General features: G+C 35.9%; 1 protein-coding gene across 1 annotated transcript in view; it reads right to left on the bottom strand.

The window, feature by feature from the left end:
- Nucleotides 1-27,517, bottom strand: part of cdk14 (cyclin dependent kinase 14) — a 145,654-nt gene that overhangs the window by 111,903 nt on the left and 6,234 nt on the right. The gene's annotated exons all lie outside the window — the stretch shown is intronic.

Genomic DNA, 27,517 nt, shown 5'->3' on the forward strand with positions numbered 1-27,517 from the left:
AGTTTTGTTTTGTAGAAAGCCTTTCTTTAAAGTGAATTTCGTTTTGTATAAATTGTATCTTAATTGTAATCAATTGCCTGGATTTAATAAATAAGAAGCAAATATAACAGACAATAATAATCATGGAGGCGCCCGCGCGGTCAATTGCATTGCAAGTGAACTGGAGCGCATCTCATCCTAACTTAACGAAACTCAGTGTATGCCTCACACAGACATGAGAAATACATCAAATACACAAAGCTTGAAATGTCTTTAAACGTAAACGAAGTAATTCAAAATGAAAAGAAAAAGGCTACTCTCTGATTATGTAATCCATTATGTGCATTTCTCTCTAGCGCGTTCACTACGAATATGACGATCGTCAACTTCATCTTTGCAGCCGAGTCGACACTCGACACTGTCAGAAAACACTAGTTTATTAATAAAAATCAATGCACGCATCATCGGATTTACAAATGCACATCTTGCTTGTTGCACGCACACATATTATGCCGAAATAACGAGATATTATGTTGAAATAACATTATTAATAATAATACATCTTTTAGATTATTTGATTGAATGCTGAATGTTGTGCTTGTTCAATTTAATAAAATTAAAACTTTAATTGTGATCATTAAAATTATTTAATTTATTAAATATTAGCCTAAATATTTAGTGGCCAAGTTTTGCTCGCGATAGTTCATTCTAAGTTTACTCAAGTGGAAGAATGTGACTAATAAACTTAGGCCTACTAGCACTATGCATTATATTTTGAAAAAGAAGTAGATTATCTTAATATCAAAACCTTAAATTTTCTCTGGACTCAATGATAAATACATGTCTGACCGTTGGAACGAACCAAAAAAACTAGAAAATCACATTCATGACGATTTATGGTGATATTATTTCCGTTAGACCTTTGCCTACATTGACGCTGATGCATTAAAGAGGAGGGGCTCTCCTGTTCCAAGATGGCGGCTACGCATTCGTTCCAATGAACTGCCGTAGCCAAGGCGACATCTAGTGTATATATCTATGACTTCACACAACGGTGTAATTTACTTCCGGGTAAAGATAGGATCAGTCAAATGAAATACATTAAACGTACAAATAAATATTACAAATTAAAAAACGATCGGAAATGTCGTCCAATTTTCTAATACTATTATTTGATGACAACAATACATTTGGAAAACAAAATACAGCCATTTCTGCTTTTTTTCTTTTAAACAAAAAACCAAGCTGCACCCTTATTTTCATTTCATCTTTCATTCCGAAATAGAATAATGAATGAACGAAAAAGTACACGGACCGCAAATGTGCCAAATTGTCATGATTTGGAAAACTATTATCACTATGCCAAAAAGTTTTAAATTATTTTTCAAAATATAATTCTCTTAATTTTGTGGTGAAACGTGATTCAGCCAAAATCCCTTTTACCACCTTCTAGCACAAATCAGATTTTTAAATATAGAACAAAACCTTTTTTTTTTCTTTTTTTTTTTTTTTTACAATAATGTGAAAGGCTAAAATGACACTTTCCCCTCTAACATTAGTGAGTTTTTACACACAGTAAATGACATCCCAGTAGAAATGGCTTGTTTACCTGGATAAGCTCCACTGAGTTCAACTTCACACAGATCAATAAGGCTTGCCTGTCCGTACGAGGTCAGCGCTTGACCTATAATTCAATATAACAGGGGCTTCCACAAAAACACTATTTGCCTTATCAGCAACACAGAAGAGATTGTGCGCGGCCCATGGTGAGCACCCGAGGGCAGCGGGTGAACCGTAAAAACGGCACTATCTGCACACAGGAGATTGCATGAACCGCTATCGCTCACAGCAACCTTGAGAGATGCGCGTGTTGCCATAGGAATGGGACACTGCCATTGTGAGAGCGCAGGTAGAAAAGAGTCTTTATTCGCACACCAAAAGAAAACAACACCATGAAGCTCTTTAACCCTTAATCTGCAGAGATCCGACATGGAAAACAACCATTTATGATGATCGACTAATAACGGACACGGTGTGTTCACACTTGGCATGTTTGGTTGGATTAAAACGAACCCTGGTGCGATTGCTCTGTTAGTGCGGTTCAATTGAATAAGTGTGAACTCTGACATCTGAACCCTGGTGACACCAAACAAGAGGACCGAGACGCTGAAAACATGAGTCTCGTCCGCTTCCAAACGAACTCTGGTGCGGTTCGACTGAAATATGAACTCATCACGGACCAAAGACAACAGGACACGATGTCACAAAATGTGACCCTAAAAAGGACAGAATCACACACACCTGTTTTTTCTCATCATGGTCGTGATGTTGCCCATCACAGTTCGGTACAGCATCAGAACCACGACTCCTCACAGCAGATCTTTGCTTGTGTGTGACGGAGGGATTCCTGACGCTGTTTTGACTCCTTTACACATTTAATAAGCTCTTCACGAGTTCTCAGCTGGTCAACATACCATCATATGTGGTTACACACATACTGCGAGCGCATTTATCCCAGAACACAGCATTGTTTTGGATGTTCGGCATGTTCCATCATGAAATATACATAATAAAAGCCAACCAATCAGGTTGTGAACATATCCCTATGCCTTTAGGTTCGGTATCTTTAGGTTCGGTGTTAAAATGCCAATGGGAACGCTAAGTGGACCAGGACTAAATGTTTTATTTTTTTGGTCCAGACCAAATGAACCAAGCAATCTGAACTACAAGTGTGTGAACGCCTTAGACTAGCATGGTCCAGTGATGGTTTGGTGCTGGTTTACCATCAAAACCATTAGTGAGGCTGTTCTAGGACAGGTGGTTGACAAAGGCAGTGTTAGTTACTTTCTTCTATAAACAGGATTCAAAATGAACACTTACCAAGTTGCCAAGAGTGCCAAAGCCACATTTATTGTTGGAATTTCATGATACTATTGACAGAATTTGAAAAATTTCAAATAAAAAAGTAACAAAGCACAAATGTGACCCTGGACCACAAAACCAGTCACATGGGTACATTTATTAAAATTGAGATCTATATATCATCTGAAAGCTGATTAAATAGGCTTTCCATTGGTGTATGGTTAGGATAGGACAATATTTGGCCGAGATACAACTATTTGAAAATCTGAGGGTGCAAAAAAATTGAAACATTGAGAAAATCTCCTTTAAAGTTGTCCATTTATGTTCATGATTGTGCTGCATTCACTCACAAAAATAAATGTTTTATATAGTCTACGGTAGGAAATTTACAAAATATCTTCATGGAACCTGATCTTTACTTAATATCCCAATGATTTTTGGCATAAAAGAAAAATCAATAATTTTGACCTATACAATGTATTGTTGGCTATTGCCACAAATATACCGTGCGACTTGTGACTGGTTTTGTGATTCAGGGTCACAAATCTTAATACAATTTATTGGATGGGATGCGCTACAAATAATGTTTAGTGAAGTTCTGTTCATGGATCAACTGAAAAAAGCAAAGACTAAAATAACAATTTTTGGGATTTAAGAATCAATATTGGTTCATCAAAATGAGAATCGATTAAAATCGAGAAATCTATGTTTTTAACCCAGCCACAACTATCAGCTTCTTTTTGAACTCATTTAAAGGACAAGAGCCTGAACAGAGACACTTTTGAGACAAGAGCTAGAGAAAAGAAGCTAACGGTCGTCCATCTGTCATGAACAGCCACCCCAGGACTGGACTCACTAATGAGATCTCTTGATAATGATCATATCTCCATCATTTAATCATGGGATTCAACTGACCGTCTCCCGTTTCTCAGATGTTCCTCTTGAGGAAAAACATGCCTCCTCTAGAGTCTCAGAAGAAATCTCAACAATATTTAGAACTATGCTCACATCTGTCAGAATGAACTCTAAGATTTCTAATCAGATGCTCACAAGAGCAAATGATCTGAGCTGCTGTATTTTATAGCTCTATGACAACTAATGACTTATTTGGGGTTATTTTTTATTTTCCTATTGAATTTTACAAGAAACATCTGAAACAACAGTCATACAAGTTAAACTTGCAATTGCAAGTCTGATTTGCAAAATAAAAAACTTGCAATTACCATTTTTATTCTTTTATTCCATCATGGAAACAAGCTTCCACAGAAATATAAGTGTTTTTGTGAGATTTACTCATGCTCATTTGAGGAAAGTCCCAAAAGGAGCCCTGAACACCATACATAATTCAGCACAGCACATCCGACACGCTGCGTGGACATACGGATGGAGATGCCACACATGGGCCTTCGGGAACACAGAAGGAGACGATCGGGAATCCCACTGGAAAAATCACAAACCTTCTCAACCATCATTAGAATCACTCAAACCCAAACTCTCCCAACTCACAGGATCGTTTGCTTTCAAAAAGTTATATAGTTACATAGTACATTCAATGCTGAATTTCAATAAAATAATTCAATACAATACAAGTGCGCTAATATGTGTGTGTGCTGTGTATTTTATGCGTATTAGACCATCTTAATATTAGTTGAGCAAACATACTAACAAGATTTTTATTTTTTATTTACAGCAGATATTTTTTTCCTCATTTTAAGCATAAACCTCGAGTATGTTTGATATCTTCGAGTAAGTTTGAAAATTCTTAAAGCAACACTATAAAAAAATGATATGATCAATAAGTTATGACAACATGACAGAGGATAAGTCTTGTTTTATAAGACAATAAAGTTTACAATTAAAATTCGGCCAAAGGGGTCAACAAATAAACTTTTTTTTCTTACCCCATTGGCATTTTTCTCTCTCATTTTAACTCGCTTAATTTTGATATCAAATCTCTAAACATTCATAAATTAAGATACATTTACTTGAGATGCAAAGTGTTGTTTTCTGAGAAATCCTTTCAAATAAAGCAAGTTTATCCTCAAAACAAGAACAAATATCTACCAATTAGGTCAGAAAATAAATCTGATTCAAAAAGAAAAGAAGATCCTTTTTTTTTTTTTTTTTTTTTTTTCATATACAGATATTTTAAGCAATTGGCACAAGTTTTGATAAACTTATCCAGAAAATCCAGAATCGTGATTTAAGAATTTTTATGTGTACTGGAAAACAAGACAAAACTACAAAGGAAGAAATACTTTTCCCAGTGTTCATTTCAAATGAGAAGCGTTATATGACGCATGGAGGGTGTAACAAAATGATTTCTTGTTGCCTATATAGACAGCATACAGTTAGGGAGCTCACTAGGATTTGAAATAGAGCCGCTATTCATTTTCATATCATATACAAGAGAATATCTCATGTTAACCATTCGCTCTGCCCTCAAAGTTCATGTTTTGCTAACGAGCCAATCCATTAATTCGGCCAGAGCGACGAAAGATAAAGGCGAAAATCAAAATAAATCGCCTGGCCTTTTGTGCTTCTCACGTATTAAGCTGCAAATAACCTCAATTGACACCATAATAGGATTCATTCATCACTCTGGGCCATGAAGTGCTCATTAGAAACATTGTGCAGACTGTTAATCTGCGCATTAATAAAGCCAATCACAACTTATCAAATGAATCTCTTCATCAAGGCGTCTCCTCGCAGGAAATTCCCAGAACAAAAGTTTGTCATCGTCAATGTGCATAAAATGGAGAATGAATACTAATTTTACTGGATTTGGAGAATTATGCACAGAGGCTCTACACATAAACAGATTTAAACAAATATATTCAAGAATTCTAGACAATCTGCATTTGTTGTGAACTCCCCGGTGAGACTCAGCAGTGTGAAAACACAACGCTTAATTAAAGAGGAAAAGAAATTCTTCAAAAGTCTGTCTCAGGTAAAACCGACGGTTTAACACCGAATGTTATTTGCATACGGGCAAAACTACAAAAAAACTAAGACAGTGAGATTTCCCAACACATGACAGCAAAAGCATTGTTCAGCCAAAAATGTCATGATTTACATGATTAAACCCACATGTTGTTGTTTTTTACGTGGAACACGAAGGGAGAAGTTCAGTGCTTTTTTCTGTACAGTGAAATGGTTCTTGTTTGGCTCATATCAGTTTGCGTTTTCCTCACTTAAAGCTTTTTCTGACTTTTATTATTATTGTCTGATTTGGAATATAGTGTGTGTATAAATGTAAATTCTGTTTATTTCCTAACTGTTAGATCAAATATTTAAAATAAATGTCTTTATGTTGTTTCTACATTCATTTGGAGATTAACTGTACAATTATTACAATATAAAAATATATAATAAATATATATATAAAAATAGGTGAATTAATTGCGATTAATTACAGAAAAATGTGTGATTAATTAGTTAATTTTTTATTGATTAACCTCCGGAGGTCGCATTTGAAGGCTGCATACGTCATATATATATATATATATATATATATATATATATATATATATATATAGGATAGAAATTAATAAGTTTGAGTGAAGACAAAAATAAATCAGTTTTCAATCAGTTGACACAACTGGACAGTTTCGACTGATTCACAGATTCACAGAAATGAATGACCAACTCTAACACTGTTTTTACCACAGAAGTTGCTCCTAGTTCCTGGCAGCCGTGTATCTGCACATCTCCTGACGGTCTGCATATTTGCTCTTCCTCCTGGAGCAGGAGATTTAAGACTCTGCTGACGCGGCTCGACTCTCCTCCAGACACACGCTCCAGTCATCGTTATGCCTCTCGGCCCTTCACACCTCCGTTTCAAAATCGATCGCAAAAACACAACAGCAACAGAATATTGGAAAGGTGTTTGATTGCCTTAGAGCACTGACCTGGAATTAATTGGAAACTAATTAACAGAACAATAGTCTGAAGCTCAGGGGACGCGTCTTCATCCGTCTGTTAATGACGCTGTGACTGGTTCAAGAGTTTCTAGTGGAACTAGAGAGGAGTAACCTCGACTTTGTGCTGACTTTGGCATTCAGGATCGTAATGAACGATAAGAAAACACAGAGACGCTGAGTCAGCAGAGAGCATTCAAATCACCACAAATAGTAAGACAAACTACATATATATGCACACACACACACACACACACACACACTACATATATATGAATATATATACACAGACAAACTTTTTATGTAATGGCCTCAAAAGGAGAGTCTGCTAAATGCATATATGTACATGTAAAACTATTTTAAAGCTGCAGTCCGTAACTTTTTTGGGTTAAAAATTATCCCAAATAAATTTTTGAGCTAGTACAAAACCAGCCAGTGTTCAAAACTCTCTGCTTGCCTTAGCTTGATTCAAAATGGTAAACTTGTTATAATGTATTTAATTCCAGTGGTACTGGTGGATTTCCGCGGGAAATTCGAGCATGTCTTTGCGTCATTACGTCACATCTGTGCACATAAAGAAGAGTCTCGGCTAGAAGGCTATGAGTGTGAGGATGTTGGAGGTGGAGATTTATAGCCTTTTCTCACAGCACTTGATATAATTAAACTTATCAATTTGATGGCGGATCCAGAAAGGTTCTAACGACAATCACCAGTGACAACTGAAGATTCACCCGTTATAAAATGCAAAAGACTTCGGACTTCGGAGTGGCTACAGAAAAAAAGAGACTGCAACCGGCCCATACGAAAACTAAATACATATATGAAGGGCATTAAATGTCACGCAATGCTAATGTTAACATTAACAATTTGAGAACAAAGTATAATTTGCACGGTTTGACGTGATATGATAACCGATCGTTAGATTTAATCAGCGCGATTTACTGCAATGCTTTTTTCCCCTTAGTTGGTCAGAACAAAAGTGGATGTTACTTGCTCAGATGACATTTTCCGGTGAAAACTCTTTTGTTGGTCATACTTCCAAAAAGTAGAATCTGTGATTGCGAATGACAGGATCCACAACAGCGGCGACTGACAGCCGCACATTCTCCTTGAAACATTGGATTCATCCGCGCTGTGCCGAGGCACAACCCACGTAAAAGTGGATAAATCCGCGAATAACTGCAATTGCAGATTTCGAACAGAGATGGCGACAAAGAGGAAAAACCATGGACTGCAGCTTTAAATTAGTGTGTTTTTTTTCCAAAGCTTTGAATTGGAGACCTTTGTCACCACGGATCAGTCTCTCGAATTTTTTATCAGAGATGAAAATGACAATGTTGACATTGACAGGCATCAATCTGATGGAACAAATCAAAACTCAAAGCCTGAAATCAGGTGCACCTATGAGACCCGTGAGTGACGTGTCCTGAAACGCCACCCGGGAGACACTGAAGGGCAGATCGATGCCAATAATGAGTCTCAAGGTCAAGAGGGAGTCACAGACCAATCAGATTTTAATTACTTCAGCAGATTAAACACTCTCTGGGAAATCTTCTGCCCGTTTGTTTGACGAACAGGAGCGTGTAAGACGTCTTCTGAGGGTTTGAAAAGAGTTAAATCACTTTCACAAACCCTGTTTTTCCTCCATGCACCAGTCACTGGATTTGCAGCATGGCATGAACTCTAGCATGTAATCGTCCTTAGACAGCAACTACACTTATAGAGAGATTCACTAGATTGCCAGCTGCATTCACCTGACATACAAGAATGATGTATGAGACTTGTGCCATTTAAATCAAAAACATACAAAGACATCATGTGGCAAGACTCAGAGTCGTTTTGCATTTTATGCTTGGTTTTGGGGGTGGGGGGGATCTCAATGAGGTTCTTCTCGTGTTACGCATCACATTTGAGCTTCAGCAAGAACCAATGAGGTTTGTTCTCGCGTGTCAAGCAGGTTCGGTTGAGTTTCTGTTTATGTTCGCTAATCAATGTTTCTATGTGAATAAGGCCATGTGTCCACCGAAGCGTTTTTTCAGGCGACTGGCGCATTTTTTCAATTGTTTTCAATAGGAGCGCCACGTTTTTAAAACGCCATGAGCGTAACGAGGCGCTGAGCATTTTTTTTCAAGCAGAAGCGCTCTGCGTTTTTTACAGGTCGCCAAGAGTTGAAGAATGTTCAAATTTGGGTAAAACGCAGCGCTCATCACTGTCACTTTACCAAACCGTCCAATCAGAGTGGAGGAGGGGCGGGACTAATACCACACCGACCAACCGCCACATTCTGCTTGTACAACGTCAACAGATGACAACAACAAGCATAATAACGGAACAAAACTATTTAAAACAAGAGCCAGAGAAAATACGTTACATTGTATCGACATTTTAATATAGAATCAACACAGAAACAAAATATGTGTGAAATGAGATACTAGTAACACTTTCGTGGATATTCCGTATCATAACAAGCAAAGCGTCTCAACTGAAAAAACGCAATGCTGCCAAAACGCTCTCAAGCGCCCATAGCTAGGCGTTTTCAGCTGGCTAAAACACTTTGGTGGACACACGGCCTAAAAGCCTAAATTTAATCTGTTCATCATATAAAGCAATCAAGTCTCTTCAGAAAATTTGGACTGCTGAACCCCTCAATTCATAAGGATTAGTTTTACGATCTCTTTATGAACTTTTTGAAGCGTCAAAGTGGTAGTTGGGTAGATGTCAATGGAGGGACTGAAAGCTCTCAGATTTCATCAAAAAGATCTTCACTTGTTTTCTGAAGATGAAAGAAAGTCTGGGTTTGGAACGATATGAGAGTGAGTAATTAATGACAGAATTTTCAGTTTAGGGTGAACTAAGTCTAACCCTTTAAATATGATCTTATTTGGACATGATTCATCCTACCATCCGACAATCCCCCCTTTGCTGATGCCAGTAAAACCCTGAGAAATCACTCTGTTACAGTGTTGCAAAATGCCTAATATCTAAACTAAAATGAAGTTTAAATACTACTGTTTAATACTTAAAAATCCAAATGAAAACTGAAAAGCTCATTCAAAATTTGAATAGATACTAGAATAGTATACTGAAGTAACACTGCTCTGTTAGACAGAAAAGAAAGTGACTCATAACCAAACCACTCTTCAGTCATTCTCTTATTCTGACATCATTTTTCACCCTGATGTTGAACTCATATGGGTTTGAGTAAATGATTGATGATTTCTGGGTGAACTGTTCCTTTAAAACATGAGCTGATTTAATGGAATATTGATGCAATGATGGTCAGTCATATTCAGTTAACACACACATACGGACGTGAGCAGGAAATGAGCTCATCTCTCAGAGGCATTAACCCTTTTTGTCATTCCACACTAATCGCTCTCCACCCATCAGCTCAACCACACTACAACACACAAATAATGTCACATCAAAATCATGACAAACAACTCAAATCTATGGTATAATTGCATGTGCAGTGTAAAATAAATAAACAAATACCATTAAGATGCTACAGGCAAAGCATTGTTTTTCAAGCACTCAGTTTTGGGTTATTTATTTTGCTTCCATTATGTGTCTTCTAGTGGAAAGAAAGCATCCACAAAAGTTTATTTTATTACACTTTATCTATTTGCATATGTAGATTTCTATGATAATACGTATCTTTAAAGGCGGTCCACTTCAGCAGCTTCACATACACCAAACCTTACAGTTTTATTCCTAGCTATAGTCTAAGTATTTCTCTTTTTTTCCATCTATTGACAGTATTTTCTGATTTATGGAGTAATAAAAGAGAGATCCAAAATCCCCTCTAATGTGTCAGCAAAATCAAACAAGAATTTTGAACCTGGCTTTATTCAATGTTCAAATTTCTGCTCTAGACATTTATGCAAACAAGTGCATATTTAATTAGATATGCATCATTTGCATATTTAAACAATATTTCAGAAAACTTGTAATATAACTAGTGCTGTCAAATTGATAAATCGCATCTGACGTAAAAGTTTTTGTTGACATAATATATGTGTGTATGTATTATAATATTTATATATATCACATGTTTATCAGACACACACACACACACACACACACACACACACACACACACACACACATATATTATGTAAACAAAAACTTTTATGTCAGTTGCGATTAATCACAATTAATTTGACAGCACTAAATACAACACATTTGTCTTAATACTGTGATTAATCAACTGGGGAAAATACAGTGATATCCATTAGCTACCTTTTTTTTCACCTGTGGCGTCTTGCCTTAAACGACATCCGAAAGTGTGCAATCGACCTCAGTCAGGTTAGAAGCCATATCAAATTTTACGTGGATGAAAACAAGGCTAAGGGATAATGCATTGGCACACACTTTATAAAGGTCCAAGTTCACATGTGATTTTCAAAACGGTTTCATAGAGCATTTGTTCACTAAAAGTTTGCTTTGGAAAGATGTTTTATCATTGTGAAACAACAGTAAAAATCCATTGTACTGAATCCACTATATTCTATCCCTCACAGCCTTGTTTGCATTCCCATTAAAAATGAAACACGGTGAGCACCATGTCCTTATGGGTAGCACTGCCCTGATTAAGCTCTATAGATTACATCAGTGTTTGTTCATTGAGTTTATCTAAGTCAGCAAACTTAATTGGTCAATGGTGAAAGCCCTCATGGTGGTGGCAACATGCTAATGCTAAATGACAGAGTGCTTTATTAAGCGCGGTTCACGTCCGAAGCACAACCGATGGAGTTTTTGTTCTCCGCTCTGAATCCTGGGAGAGAGAATCCCTGCTGTCATGCAACTCAACACTCAGAGACAGTAGCACTTTCTCCACGAACACCTCACCATGATCAGGCACGAGAACTGACTCACAGAGGGCATGTCGAACACTTCAGATCTCAGAGACAGAGTCGCTCTGAGTTTGCATTATTCATGAACGAACAGCGTATTTAGCACGGACCAACATTCCTGAGCTTGACATTTCCAGAGTGCTTTGCATATTTCCGTCAGTCAGGAATCTGTCCTTGCATATCACACTCTAATGACCGAAATGGTCATTTTGATAGCTGGGATTGGGGAGGGGGGAATACCCCACCGTATTCATCAGTATGAGCTAATTACAGCACGCTAATATAGGCTCGACACCAGCTGCTGCTCAACATCTCATCAACAACAATAGCGGCGGCCAAATGGCGACAGCAATCAGCGCACGGCTCAGGCTGGATCATACGCGGTTGTCCCCGACCCTACGACACGACTCGAAGGTCAAGAGCTAAACTTGCTCTGTTACATCAGTGCTACACAACTGCTTTTGTGCCAACACCCAGATTCTACATTAGACATCAAGCAGCGACACAAAGTTCAAAAAGTGACAAAATGTCCTTAAAATCACATTTCAAAAAGTTACCATGAACTGAAAAGGGATTATAATCTAATCTAATCTAATCTAATCTAATTAGGGCTGTCAAACGATTAATCGTGATTAATCGCATCCAAAATAAAAGTTTGTGTTCACATAATATATATGTGTGTGTGTATAATTATTTTGTATATATAAATACACACATATGCATGTATATATTTAAGAAATATTTGCATGTATATACAGATAGATAGATAGATAGATAGATAGATAGATAGATAGATAGATAGATTATATATATATATATATATATATATATATATATATATATATATATATATATATATATATATATATATATATATACAGTATATATATATATATATATATAGAGATATATATATATATATATATATAGAGATATATAGATATATGTATACATACATATATGTATATATATATATATATATTTTTTTTTATACATCATTTATATTATTTATACATATAAATATTTTATATATAAATAACACATGTTTCTTAAATATATACATGCATGTGTGTGTATTATTTATATATACAAAATAATTATACACACACACACATATATATTATGTGAACACAAACTTTTATTTTGGATGCGATTAATCACGATTAATCGCTGCACAGACCATATATTTTATACTGATGAGAATCAAAATGAATAAAATTAAATAAAATAAAATCTCCACAAGAAAAATATTTCTTAAATATATACATGCATATGTGTGTATTTATATATACAAAATAATTATACACGCACATATATCATGTGAACACAAACTTTTATTTTGGATGCGATTAATAAGACACATACTGTATCAAACACGGCGTGAACAAATTACGAAAGAACCACACGGGGCGACTCCATTCCCATCAAATGCTGCTTCTGAACCCATCACTGACACACATCATGAAACGAGCTCCGCAGGCCTCCGCACATCTGCATTTGCATTTTAATATCTCAGCAATATTTGATCTACTATACATCCTCGAGGGGCTATTAAGGAAGGTTAATTAACGTACGGATTTTACGACTCATTTTTTTAATGAGATGAAGGGTCTTAACCCACGCTGGCAGTGGCACGGCGAGCTTCACGTGGGTCACGAGGGCCAGCGGGGATTACGCTCAAAACGCAGGCGCTCATACCTTCACATGCAAGACTGAGCCGCTGTGATTGAGAACCATGTAGCGTCAATTAACACTGACAGATTGGCTGAGGATCCACACACACAAACACACAGCTGGCACTGCGACGGCCCACGAGCCGGCAGCCATTCTGTCATTGACCACGCTGGAATGTAGATGCACATTACTGTAAAAATAAAGAGGAGGGCGATGTTGATTGAACAATTGTGCTGGAAATATAAAATGATGATTTTTTTTTGTGTTTGTCTATTAAGACTAGTTGCATGATCCTTTCTTTGTTTGTAGTATCCTGAAGTTTAAGGAGAGCCAAAGTTACAGAAACTGTCAGTGAATCGATTTAAAACCATGATTCAATTATTCGTTTGCATAATTTTTCCATGCATTCATTGATTTAGTAAGATAAACATAGTGGAATATTGCCGTGTATGACTATTTATAGATACCTTTGCATATAAATGAAAATGTAATCATTCAATTTAAATAAATTAAATATTCTTTCCTTAAAACGCGCAACTCATTTAATTCTTACTGTTTTTTTTTACTTGCAATAAATATTCTGAATCTCCTTGATTATTTTAGCTCACTTTTTTCTTACAGAATTTTACTTGCAATACATATTCTGAATTTTATTTATTTTTTTAACTCACTTTTTTTCTTACTAAATTTTATTTTTTGCAAATATTCTGAATCTTGGTTATTTTAACTACTTCTTTCTTATTGTAATTTACTTCTTGAAATAAATATTCTGAATTTCTGAGTCATCTGGATTATTTTAACTCACTTGGTTTCTTACTGTATTTTGTTTCTTGGAATAAACATTCTGACTCTCATTGATTATTTTAACTCAATTTTTTCATACTGTATTTTATTGTTGGCAAATATTGCTAAATCTACTCGACAATGAGTGTTTCGTTGAAAAGCATCCTTTAAATAAAAAAAAGTAAATGCATAAATATTGAGATACATATCGAATATCATTTTTAAAAAGTCATTTTGAGAAATATCTTTACATCTTAAAAATCTCCCATCCCTACAGAGATATTTAAAATAGCATTGGGTACATAAACATGTATCCAGGGGAACTCATTCCCACAATGCCCTCAAAAGGATAAGAAGTGAATGCTGATGTCATTGTGTTTTTCCTGGAGGTCAGGATAAGGAGATGCGACCTCTGGGAAAGACCAGCATTCAAGGCTAGCGGTCAATATCCTACTCCTGTCCTGGCAAACGAGGGAAAAATAAAAAAATGAAGTGGCATTTGAGGTCAGATGCAATCTGGCAGGAACATCTTGAAGTGATTTTAGATACGCTGCAGTATAACATGACCTTCGAGCCCCTGTGGAGCGTTCTCACAGCGCACAGACAGACTCACTCCTGCGAGGCTAAACCTCAAGAATAACATATAATTAATACTCACAGACATGTCAGATTTACACATTGTAAATGGAGCAAAATAAATATTGTTTGTCTCATATCAAAGTCTTATTAATGAGAGTCTGTGCACAAGACGTTGCTCTAGGGGAGAAAGACCTCAGTGGTCTAGAAATTCAGAAGAGATCTTATTAATGTGTCAAACTATGCTCCGATTTCTCAAAAGTCTGACGTCAGAGGTCTCAATATTATGGAAGCTTGTTTACGGCACATATTGAAAAGATAATTGCAACTTTTTATTTCGCAATGCTGACTTTTTTTCTTGCAACTGAGAGTTTATATCACACAATATATTAGAATTGTGAGAAAAGAAATCAGAAATGCAAGATAAAAAGTCGTAATTAACTTTTTATTTTTTATTCAGTGGCGCAAACAAGCTTCCATTCAATATGAACCTCATTTCAACAAAACGGTCAAAATATTCAATTTAAGAAGTAAAATACACTAAAAATCTTTAAATACTGAAGGTGTGCTTTTTTTATTAAATGAAGGATATTTGTGTGAAATATTTAATAATATTGATTTTTATGAATGTTTAATCTGTTAATGTTTTATATTTCACTCCTGTGCAGCATGTTGGTCAACTCTCTGTTGTTTTAAAATTGTGCTTTATATAAAAAAAGTAACAAATTTGTATAACAGCAGAAATTATAATGCAGAAACCTTGCATTTTCTGTGAAGCAGCTTTGAGGCAATATGCATTATACAAATGAATGTGAATTGAATTGAATCAGTATCACAATAAATAGTCATAAACAGCAATAATACTCTCCTATATATTTTTACTAAAACATTTGAAAAATGTCAGATTTTGAGAGATGATACAAGTGAATCAAATCAGAGTTTTGAATGAATTCACTGAAATGGACAGTTTGAACTGATTCATATCAAACTCATCAAGCCTAATGACATTAAAATGAATTGCCACATAAAAAGTTTGTTAAAATCATCACAATATGCAATTGTATAGCAACATTTATAAAAAAAAACAAAAAAGATAAAATAGTTGAGAATATTTCATGAATATTTGATTTATCACCCAAACGACACTTGTGTGCCCGATGAATGCAGAGGATGTGATGTCATGCTCGTGTGCCGTTCTTTGGGGAGCTGAATGCATTTGTTACAGTCCGGACACAAAGGCTTTATCCCGAAGACTGTACTTGTTGCGTATCCATGGTGACTGGAGACATTAGGGAGAACACAAAAACCATCAGACGAAGCCACATAATCATGACTCAGGGGAAGAGTGCGCCCACCCACTGCATTTACAGCAGCGCATCGACGGATAAAGAGAAACTACAGAGTCCATGTTGAAGATCTGAGTTCTGAGATGGCTCTTACATTATACTGAACAAACTACAGCATGCACGGATGCACCATGATAAAATGACAAAAACAGAACAATTATGTATTTTACTTTTTGCAATATACAGGGTTCCAGATAATAACAAAAATCAATTAAGGAGCCATTGGGCACAAATAGGCACCAAATTACTTGAAGTGCCACATAAGAATAAACATACCTTTTAAACATTTTTAAACAGTTAATTTCAGTCATCCTGTCGTCATGTGATTACGTCTGCCCTCCAACAACAAACGTCTTTTCCAACTTTTCCAAGTCACAAAGAATTGTTCTTTACACAGAATCTGAGCCAGAGTCACAGACCTCACCAAGTACAACATGCTTTGTTGATCCTGGAACAACATTCCAATCAACCAATCAGATTTGAGGAACAAGTTTACAGTTTATGTCAAGTTTAGGCTTATAACCAGGGTTAGGTGCTTCTACATCACCTATCTATTCCCTGTGATTTTATGGATAACTTATAGGAGGGTTTAGATTTAGAGCTAAATCTTCAGACAGTAATGTTGTTCCAGGATCAACAACATTTGTATCTTACTTGACCAAAACCACGGTGACCCACAGACCATTATTGTCAGCATCACAATCTAAACATTCAAAACGAATTAAACTGAATAGAATTTTTTTTAATCTAATCATTGAATTTAATCAAAAACCTGTGAAAGGTGAATCGAATCGATTCGCCGTCTACCAAACATTCACATCCCTATTCTCAAATGTTTCTTCTGAACAACAGACCTCAGTTATCTCACGCGTCTCATGCTGAGTTTCAGAAGAGATCTCGACGATGTCTCAAACTGTCTGCAATCAAAGTCAAAGCTCTTCTCAAATGATCTGAGCTTCTCTCCACATTCATTTTAAAGCTCTATACTCTTTCTGCAAGACAACTGACTCATGTGTGCCCACTTTTAATTTTATGAGAAGCATCTAAGACAAAATTTACACTATACTATAGTGCTTGGGATATACTACTATACTCCTATACTACTTGGGATAGTTCACCCAAAAATGAAAATTCTGTCATCATTTACTCACCTTCAAGTAACCTGTAAGAATTTCTTTTTTCTGCTGAACACAAAAGAAGATATTTTGAAAAATGTCTGTAACCAAACAGTTTATGGAGTTGATAGTTAGTATTTTTTTTTTCCTACTATTGAAGTCAATGGGGTCCATCAACTGTTTGGTTACAGACATTTTTCAAAATATCTTCTTTTGTGTTCAGCAGAAAAAAGAAATTCTTACAGGTTTGAAACAACTTGAGGGTGAGTAAATGATGACAGAATTTTCATTTTTGGGCGAACTATCCCTTTAACCTACATGAAACATAAATGAGGACTCAATGTTCTACAAAAATGAATCCTCGTTTGTAGGATTCTCCAAAACCATCATGACCTCCTCATCCGTAATCTTCCTCTGAACCGCTGTCTTCAAACTTTCTAATAACTTCAGCTCATGATAGGAGGGTTAAGCAGCTTAGAGGAGGAGACGGCAGCACATATAACCAGCGGGTGCCCGTATTATGCTTTTTCAGTTATTGCCTTCATGTAATGTGTAATATATCTGTTCGAGAATGTAAAAGCTCGGCAAAGTTTCAAACTTACTTCCTGCTCGAACCTACATAGGTTTGTAATTTGCATAATGCTCGCCTCTGGTCTTCATTGGCTGCCCGTGAGCGACGTCTACTTTGACCGTCAAGCACTGTAGTTGTAGCTGAGCCCTGGAAGAGTTTGGTTCGTGTCGTCGACATGTTGAGAAGAAGTTGTTTTCTGTGCTACAAGAACAGATCCACTTTGCATGCACTTCTAAACGATGAGGACTCAGTCTCAGGCTCGAATTAATAATCTACTAACTCACTGACCTCGAGCACTTATGAGTGTGATATTAGAAGCATGCAGTAAATAAAGTCCCAAATGTAGACGTGTGATCAGGAAAAGTAATCCTCACACGCTGGTGCACGCTGACATCATGCGCTTGGCTTTGAAACGATGACCTCTTTGAGCACTTCTCCAACTGATTTAAATGTCAACATGACAAATGTGGCACTTCCTGGATTGAACCGCTCTTTTCCTTTGCAAGCAAGTCATTTAGCAGATGCTTTCATCCAAAGTGATCAACGACCAAGGTTTTCAAACTGGAGACGCAAGGGAATTCTGCGGGGTCCGTGGAAAATTTGAGTAAAACTAAAATAAATAAATGAAGAAATGTAAAAAAAAAAAGAAGTGTAAATGAGAATGCACAATTACAAATCCAATATCGCTCCATCTAACTATTTAAAAATAATTCTGATGCTACAATTCAATTTATAAAAAGGGCACTTGGGAGCATCCTTACAAGCCATGAAATAGCACATGAAGCAAATGGGGCAAACGAAGGCCACAAGACTGCAAGTCCAAACCACTCAACATCAATGAGCTAAACAACACAAGAAGACACAGCTTCAGAACATTATTCACCAGCAAATGCTTGTTTCATTTCTCCAAAAGCAAAAAATCTGGGCCAAAACTGCATTGTGTTCCTTGGAAGGAAAACATGTCATCTGTCTGGCAGTTCCCGAAAAACTTTGATCCAGGACCGTTTGCAGCGTTTGAAAAAGACATTTGTGTGTTTGGCTGGATTGAATCACTCCACACACCATCTCAAAGATAATTGGCAAGCATCTGGATGGATGGATGATAGCCAAGAGCTACACAAACCAACCTCCCCACACTAACGCAAACAAATAATGGATGAGGGGCGAACGGCGATATGACAATCTCATCACATTTACTCAGCGTTTCACACTTCATTATAAGCTAATGGAGGAAGAAGAAAACAGATGACAGCCCATTAAAATTGTCATTTACTATCTGAAATGAGGAATACAACATGCAGCAACGCTGATTTTCTATCCTGGAAATGCTGTGTAACGTTTCAGATTTCTGGAAAGTTTTCCGTGTGGAACAGCTGAGCTGGCGAGCAATTAGGAGGAGCTGACGTCCGGATAATGCAGTCGGTTTGGTCACATGTCTGTCTCCCAGACGAATGCTGATTTACTGAGGCGGAAGAAACCGTGACAGACGGATTCTCACCGGAATTCCAGACCTATAAGACTTTGGTTAAAAATTAAAGGGGACCTAATAAGTCTTGATTTTTTCTTTGGGCTCTACTAGAACAGGTTTTCATGCTTCGATGTTCAATAAACACATTATTTTTCCACAAATTTCATTGTTGCAGCTCCTCTCTTCCCAGTCTGTCAGTAACGCTCTGTTTAGTTCCTGTCTCTATGAAGCCCCTCCTTCTGAAAAGCTCAATGTGCTCTGATTGGTCGGCTGGACCAGTGTGTTGTGATTGGTCAAGCGCTTCAAGCGTGTTTGAGAAATATCCTATGCTTCGCCATAACCGTGAGTTTCAACACACTACTAACTAACTCAACATTTGCCTTAAATTACGCACACACTAAATAAAATCAATAATTTTAGGTGCTGCAATGTGTGTTAAAATGGATATTCATATTTACATTTGGTAAAGATTACATTTAACCAAATTATTCAATGATAAGTGTTTTGAAGATTAACTTTAAGTGAGCATTAGATCACATCAAAAATAATCTGTAAAAATTTCGGAAATGAGCATGTACAATTACATATCCAATATCGCTTCATTAATTTATTTATTTTTTAATAATTATAATATTGACTGATAAGCCGTTTTAAACCTGAGAGGTTTCTGAAGACACCAAAACTTAAAAGATCCAAAAAGGTTATTAAGGGGTCATAAATAAATCCATATGAATCAAGCGGTTTAGTCCAAGTCTTGTTAAAAGATATGATTGATTTATTTGATGAGCAGATTTAATTTAGGCTTTTACGGCACCTTTATGAATCTTTTGGTTGCCTGACTTTTAATGCGTTTTGAAGTAAACCAAAGTCTTATGGGTTTTGAACGACGGTGATGACAGAATTTGACCCAACATGAAGTCAAAATAGTCTTTAAATCATGTTCTTGATCTTACTGTGAATGATTCATCCGTGCACTTTATTTCAAATCAAAATCTTATCTTTTTTACTCCTTTATCTGATCAATTCCTGATGGCTGAAATCAATGTTCACCCCATAACAAAAATACAACAGAACACAGAAAGTCCTTGAAAGTCACCACAGACTTTGATCCACTTATGTTAAGGGTTCATTTGCGAATACTGGATTATAAGATTTATATAAGATTATTTTCATCAGCAAAGATGAAAATACGAGATGTTTGTCTTGAAATTAAGGCTGAAGCTTTTCCCTCAAATAAAAAGAAAAGAAAAATAGATGATTTGTGGTGGCAACAACAAGCCCATTCCACAAATAACTGGGGAGCCTTTAACATGATGAAAGACGACATTTATTAAATTAATTCCACATGCTGACACCAAACAAATGAAAGTGGAGAACGTGCCAGACTCTAATTCAGCCGAGAATAAAAAATGAACTTCTTGCACACGGAGAAAAGACAGGAAGAGACAGGAGGCCGGAATTTATGATTAGAAAATTACAATTTCTTTTGTGACACCTTCAGTCAATCATGCATTCAGGAATTTTACAGCTGTGAGCCTGATGACTGGATCCAAAAATAAAAAGAGTTCACAGGAATTTATAATGAATTAATTTCCTCTACTGTAAGTCACTGTTGATAAAAGCGTCTGCTAATTGCATACATAAATGTAAATGTAATTCTGCTAATATATTTTGATGTGTAGAGCTTAAATTGCATTATTATATCCACTTCAGTTAGTCTAATGACAAATATATATATATATATATATATATATATATTATATTATATTATATAGTATAAGAGTGCTAAATGCATAAACAAATTTAAATGTAATTTGAATTTATATATATATATATATATATATATATATTTAATTCAAATTACATTTAAATTTGTTTAAAAAGAGATGCATAAATAAATTTAAATGTAATTTATATATATATATATATATATATATATAACATTTAAATTTATTTATGCATCTTTTTTTTCTAAGTGACTTACAATAGAAGAAAATACTTCATTATAAATATGTCATTCCAGTGAACCGTTTAAAAATGTAATTTACTGAATATAAATCCCACATATGAATATGTGTTATTCTATGCTTTTAAATATTTCTTCCTCCCTGTATTACTAGCACTTCTCATGTTACTGCCTCCTTAAGATAAATGGCTTGATGTATTCCTCCTTTTTTAAGTCACGTCTGCTAAATGGAAAAATGTAAATTTGAATCTAAAGGAGCGTAATCCTTCTCCACAGACGAGAAGACATTAAAACAGGCATCATAGGCAAACGCACAAGCGTGCATCTCTTTCCTCTCAAGCGCGCTCACAATGACAAGCATTTCAAGTCTCACAATAAACACATTCTAACTGAAGGCACCGAATCCCTCCGGGGCTTCACGCCATTTTGAGGGCCCAGCATTCCTTCAGCTGTGAACCACTCGATCCCAGAAAGTTATTTAAAATTCACCCGTGTCCCGGTGCGGCAGGGTCTCCATTAGCAGTCTGGGAGCGCAGCGGGGGGCTGGAAGAGGACAAATTAGCTGATGTGGAGGACAGAATCTCTGCTTCATCACATTTCTGTCGTTTTTTGTTTTTTTTTTAAAGAAAAGGAGCTGAAAATTAGAACTTGTTTTGAAGATTCTTATCCCAAAAAAGACCTCATAAAATTATCATAACAATAGTCCATTTGACTGTTTCAAGTCTTCATAAGTCACATTATGCTTTGTCTGAGAAACAGACTGGAATTGACATCATGAGACTTCAGAAGAGCTGGAATACAGTGCATGAGTGTTATGGGTATTTTTGGAGCTTGACAGTCATGGTTGTGAAATGTTGTGTTGCATGGAAAAGAGCTGCATGAAGATTCAAAAAGTTGACCTTCAGTGCCGCAAATATTGACAGATATTTCTACGGTCTCTAAATGATCAACATGATCAAAGCAGCTGAAAAACCTAACCCTAACCTAACCTTCTGTCTGATTGATATTTTATACTTTTTAGCAAGAAAAAGTCCTTTAGTATAATTGTAAAATGTCCACCCTCAGGTCATGGTCTTTTTACTGTGAAATCTTTACTGATTTTTTTATAAATTTGATATTGTTAGTAAAATTTCAAGATGAAAGCAACTTGATTATCCATACATAATTTTTAGAAAATTCATGTTCAAATATCAGATATGATCCATCAGGATTCTAAGGAAGGTTTATTTGTTCATCTCTCAATCATCATTGTATAACATTGCATTATAGGTTTTAAAACTAGAGCTTTAATCATAAAAATTAAGCATTTCAATATCTTCAAACGAAAACATATTATTGGCAGATATATTGTGACGACTGATATTTATATGCATTGTATGTAAGAATTCTGCTAAACTGTTATAAAGATCGCATTGATTTACAATTACAAAATATCAGATTTTTGGCAATATAAATATCAGCATCTGCACCAAATTGCATATATTTGGGCCTCTGAATAAAATTAAGCGGTTTTACCCTCAATATTATCACTATATCATGAGTTATAAAAGACTGATGTATCAACAAAACATTCAATCCTGCAGACTATATAAAATGTTATTTATTATAATTAATCTGAATAACAATTTTTTAAAAATCGGTTGAATGAACGATTCAATGACTCACTCGTTTCATTACCGGATGAATCAGCGTTTTTTTTAACGAATCTCTTGAATGATTGATTAAATGACAAATACGTTTTTTAACCGTCACTTGTCGCCACCTACTGGTGTAACAATGAAATTGATACAATCGTAATTTGAAGCCCCAAGTTACTTTCAAAAGATGATTTAATGTATTTTGACCGCTTCCGTAGACATCAGTGTTCATATACGAACTATAAACTTTTATAATGTTGATGCGAAAAGGCTGTTTCATACCGATACATGACAACTGCTATCTCTGGGTCAGCGGCAATGCAAACGCAGATCTGAATTGTGTGATTTTGTCAAAGGTTGAATAGACACAGGCGAATCGTTGTCATTTTGGAATGAGATTGCGTGGGTGTTTGAATGGAGATCGCGATCTTTTAACGATTAATCGTGCAGCTCTACTTCATCAGATGTAAAGATTATCAATGCTACCAGCAAGATCAGATACAGTATGGTGTTCAGATGAGCACATCTGACATAGAGGTCACCTGTGAGACTGATCAGACTTGACCTTTGTGAAGTCTGTGGACTGGCGGGTCACTCTGAAACGAGTCCAGTAGATGATGATGATGTGGCATCAAGCTATAAATAAATCTGAGCGCTGTCGAGATGCACACTTCAACACACAAGATACTCAGCTCATTCATACGACTCGCCTGCAAGTCGAATCACACAGGAAACAATGAGATCTTCTGTCAGCGAGAATCTCATCCAGCTCATGCAACACATTTCGCTTAAAGAAGATAATCCTATCTTTGAGAATCATGATTTTTCTTTTTACATTATAGAACGCAGTATTATTTTCATGACAATAAAACATTTTTGCTCAAAAATTTCTCATTAGTGTCATGTGAAAGGACATTTTACTTTTGTGAATTTAATTCTCACAATTCTGTTTGATAGTCATTCCTTATATATTTATATACAAAAAATAAAAGGCAGTGCAACAAATACCACAATGCATTAATGCTTTACTAATTAAATAATGCATCATGTCTTCTGCTGTGAAATCATTGAAATAGAATGAATAAAGATGAAAAGAAGAAAATTTAGGCAAAATATATATATTCTTTATTCTGCTGTGAAATATGAACAATAAACTTTTTTGTTAGATTGACACAATGTCCTTCACACACACAGAATGCAATAAAATTGTGCATGTGCAAGTCAAAATCCTGTTGAGACAAACTTTAGCGTGACAGTAACGGTAAGATCCATGCAAACCAACCGTTTCTTCAACTAAGGACACTGACGACCTCTGAAAATAAATACTCTTCAAACTTTCACTAATTTATCAACTAGCAATGTCCAACAGCGGACAAATACGAATCACGTTCTGTATTTTTTAGATAATATATTGTGATAATAATGACAATGTTGGAAATGACCTTTTAAACATTTCTGGACTCCTGCATCTTACTAAGGTTAATTTCACAATAAATAACATTTTCATGTCATTAGCAATCAGAAATAACATCTTGATTGGAAATGCAATATAATATTCTGTTCGCAAATGATATCTTCCTTGACTTCTTTGGCTCTGGGACAAGAGTAAAGCAATACAATCAACAAACGAAGGGCATTTGAAAAGTAGCAACTAAGCATTACATATTTCTGATACACTGAAAATAAAATGGTTTAGGATTTACTTTGAAACTATTTTCACTAAGAAATTGCTAGAAATTTTCACAAATAATGACAGAGAAATTAGTACATTTTTGAAAACGAACGACTTGTAAAACATACTTCAATAATCTGTTTTATTTACAACTTACAAAGATTTTTTTACAGTGTAGTTTGAATAAACAAAAGTCCCCTTAGTTTAAAAGAAACACCCACATGCATCCAGCGCTGTGCCTCAAAAGGCCAAAATCAGAGAGAGCAGCAGGGGTTTGTGGAAAAACTGTCATCTAGTTATACATGAAGACGCATCCACCAGACTCAAGCGCACACACACACACACACACACAGAGAGAGAGAATCAGGACATTTCTAGGGAGGTCAAATACTTTCTGCTTTCTCAGACACACACTTCATGCTGAACAGGAAACAGTCCCTTTCCTTCTGAGATTCTTTACATGTTTCCCCAGCGGCGGCGACCATTTATAGCCAACGGACCCAACCAGTTCCCATGAAGAGAACGCTTCTGAACGCTACAAATCTTATCATTTCAACAAACTGCGCGGAGACATCATTTTCATGGACAAACAAGCTAAAAATAATCACCAGTAATGGATATTGCCAAGAAACGATTCCAAGAAATACTGCTGCAGCATTTTGCGGAAAATAAATAAATAAAATATATAAATTCTAGAACTTATTATATATTAATTTAAAATTAAACAAATGCATTTATTTATATACGTTTATCAAATACATTTACTCTTGTCCCAGAGCCAAAGAATAGACATAATTTGCGGACAGAATATTATATATATAATATATATATATATATATAATACATTTTTTTAATTAATATATAATCGAATTTATATTATTATATATTTTTATTTGTTACATATTATATAAAAAATAAATAAATAGCTTCAAATGTCATAAATAGAAGAAAATAACATAGCTAACATTTTATATTTTCTAAAGAAAATGCTTATATGCAAAACTTGCTGCCAATATATGATCTTTCTAAGCACAAGTTCCTATTGTGCATGATTCTTTATGTTATTCCAAAGAAAAACAAGAGTTCTTTTGCATAATCTTTCTTTAAAATGTTTATTAATGACTTGCTCTGTTCTGCTGACATCAACAGTTCCTCTAAACACCCGCTTTTCAAGTCCAATCAAATCCTGCTGGATAAAATCCATCCCATCCTACTTTAGTCTCACTGAAGATCCTGTTTCATGTCAGATTTCACAAGTAGAATGGGTTGTGAATGTCAAGAGGGCTTTTTGTTCAAGTATGAGCAACAGTAACGGCCTTAGCGAACATGACTAATGAATATTTTGAACTAGTAAAAGCATAAACTCCTCCCTCTGTGTCACTCACTCATTAGTTTCAGAGACTGCAGGCATTAAACATGCAGCACAACGAGGCCTCGTTCAGCTGACGGAGCGTCTCGTAACATGACACGTAGGAAAAAAGCCCAACTAGACATCTGCAAACCTCTGCGAACTGTTGAATTTTACATTTATTCAGTCAAGGTTGTTGTTTTGCATCCGCTGTATTTTTTATGCATGCGTAAAGCATGTTGTTAAATGGATACGGGGCTGTAAAGAGAGAGCCTGTCGATGAGAAAGTGACGGGCTTTCCTGTGGGTCTCTAGGGAGGAACGCAGAAACACACACACGCTCGTCCAGGCCTAACCAGATGTGACGGCTGACCACGGCAGGGAAAAGACAAGAGATGCAGCGATCCAAGACACCCGAGCACCAGCACTCAGGGTTATATAAAGATCTCACATGCTCCAGTTCAAGATCAAGTTTGTCATTTGTTGATGTCCAGATAGTTTCTGGTGTTTCAAGTCACCATGAAATCAAAATTGACGATTCTTAGTTTCTATTGAATACTGCAGGATTTATTATACATGATTTATCCATGCACATCATTATTTTTTTTAATTGATGTGCCTCAGAATCTTGAATCAAAATAACTTCCCCTCGCTCTTGCAGCTCATCTTTTCTCTTCTCTGATGATGCGTTTAATGGCATGAGGGCGGGGCGACCTGCCACTCACGTGAGATCCACCAATAGCAAACCACAACCATCCAATCAATTCTCCATGGACAAAATCAAGCCCCGCCCTAAATGTTTTCTTGTTCGAGACGCCATTCCACTTGGATATATGTCACAATAGGGGGAAAAAGGCGATCACAAGTTCCGTTTCATGACGACATTAATGTCAGAGTCATCGGCACTTTGACTTCCTGAAGAGTGAAACATATATCCATATGCATAAACATATTCGGGCTGAAGTATTAGCTAAAACGCTCAGCTACAATGGCCGTTTGGTAGAAATGATGGTGTTTCTGTTTGGAACCAATGTGACATGCCATTTGAAGGTCAAATTATATTTGCATACAGTTTATGCATTCAGCAGACGATTTTATCTAAAGCGTCTTACATTGCATCCAAGGTTTGCATTTTATCAGTCCATGCATTTCCTAGGAATCAAACCAGTGAGCTTGGCGTTGCTAGTGCCATGCGCTACTGTACTGTATGAGCCACAGAAATGCAGATTTGCAAATTACCTTGAAGAATACAAAAAAACATGAAAATAATCAACATTCAAACAATTTATGTATTGCAATGGGACGTGTAGCACTAAAACAAAGCTGCCTGAACACAAAATGGTTATCATTTTGAGAAATTTGGTTTTAAAGTTCGTCTTTTCAGAATATAGAAAACCTACATAATCGTATGTCAATGTCTTCAGTAAAAATCACCAGTAAACACAATCAGTAATGGCTGTAACAGTGAAAAAGGGCCTCAAATGCATTCAAATAATATTTTATGTTCTTGTTCAATGTTCCCTCCAATATCACTCGAGGGCCTGTTTCCAAAGCCAATGGAATAATGTATGGATGGGTTGGTGCCTCGGCACTACGAAGAAATGGAGAACAATGAAGCATCTCTCAAATGATCACAACTGACACTTCAACCCCAGAGACCTACAACACCATCGCCTCAAATAGCAACATCCAAACAGCACATCCCAGCATGCACTACTCCAATGACAGTCAAAGCGCAGTGAAAT

Source organism: Squalius cephalus (assembly GCF_949319135.1).
Source record: "Squalius cephalus genome assembly, chromosome: 15".
Lineage (NCBI taxonomy): Eukaryota > Metazoa > Chordata > Actinopteri > Cypriniformes > Leuciscidae > Squalius > Squalius cephalus.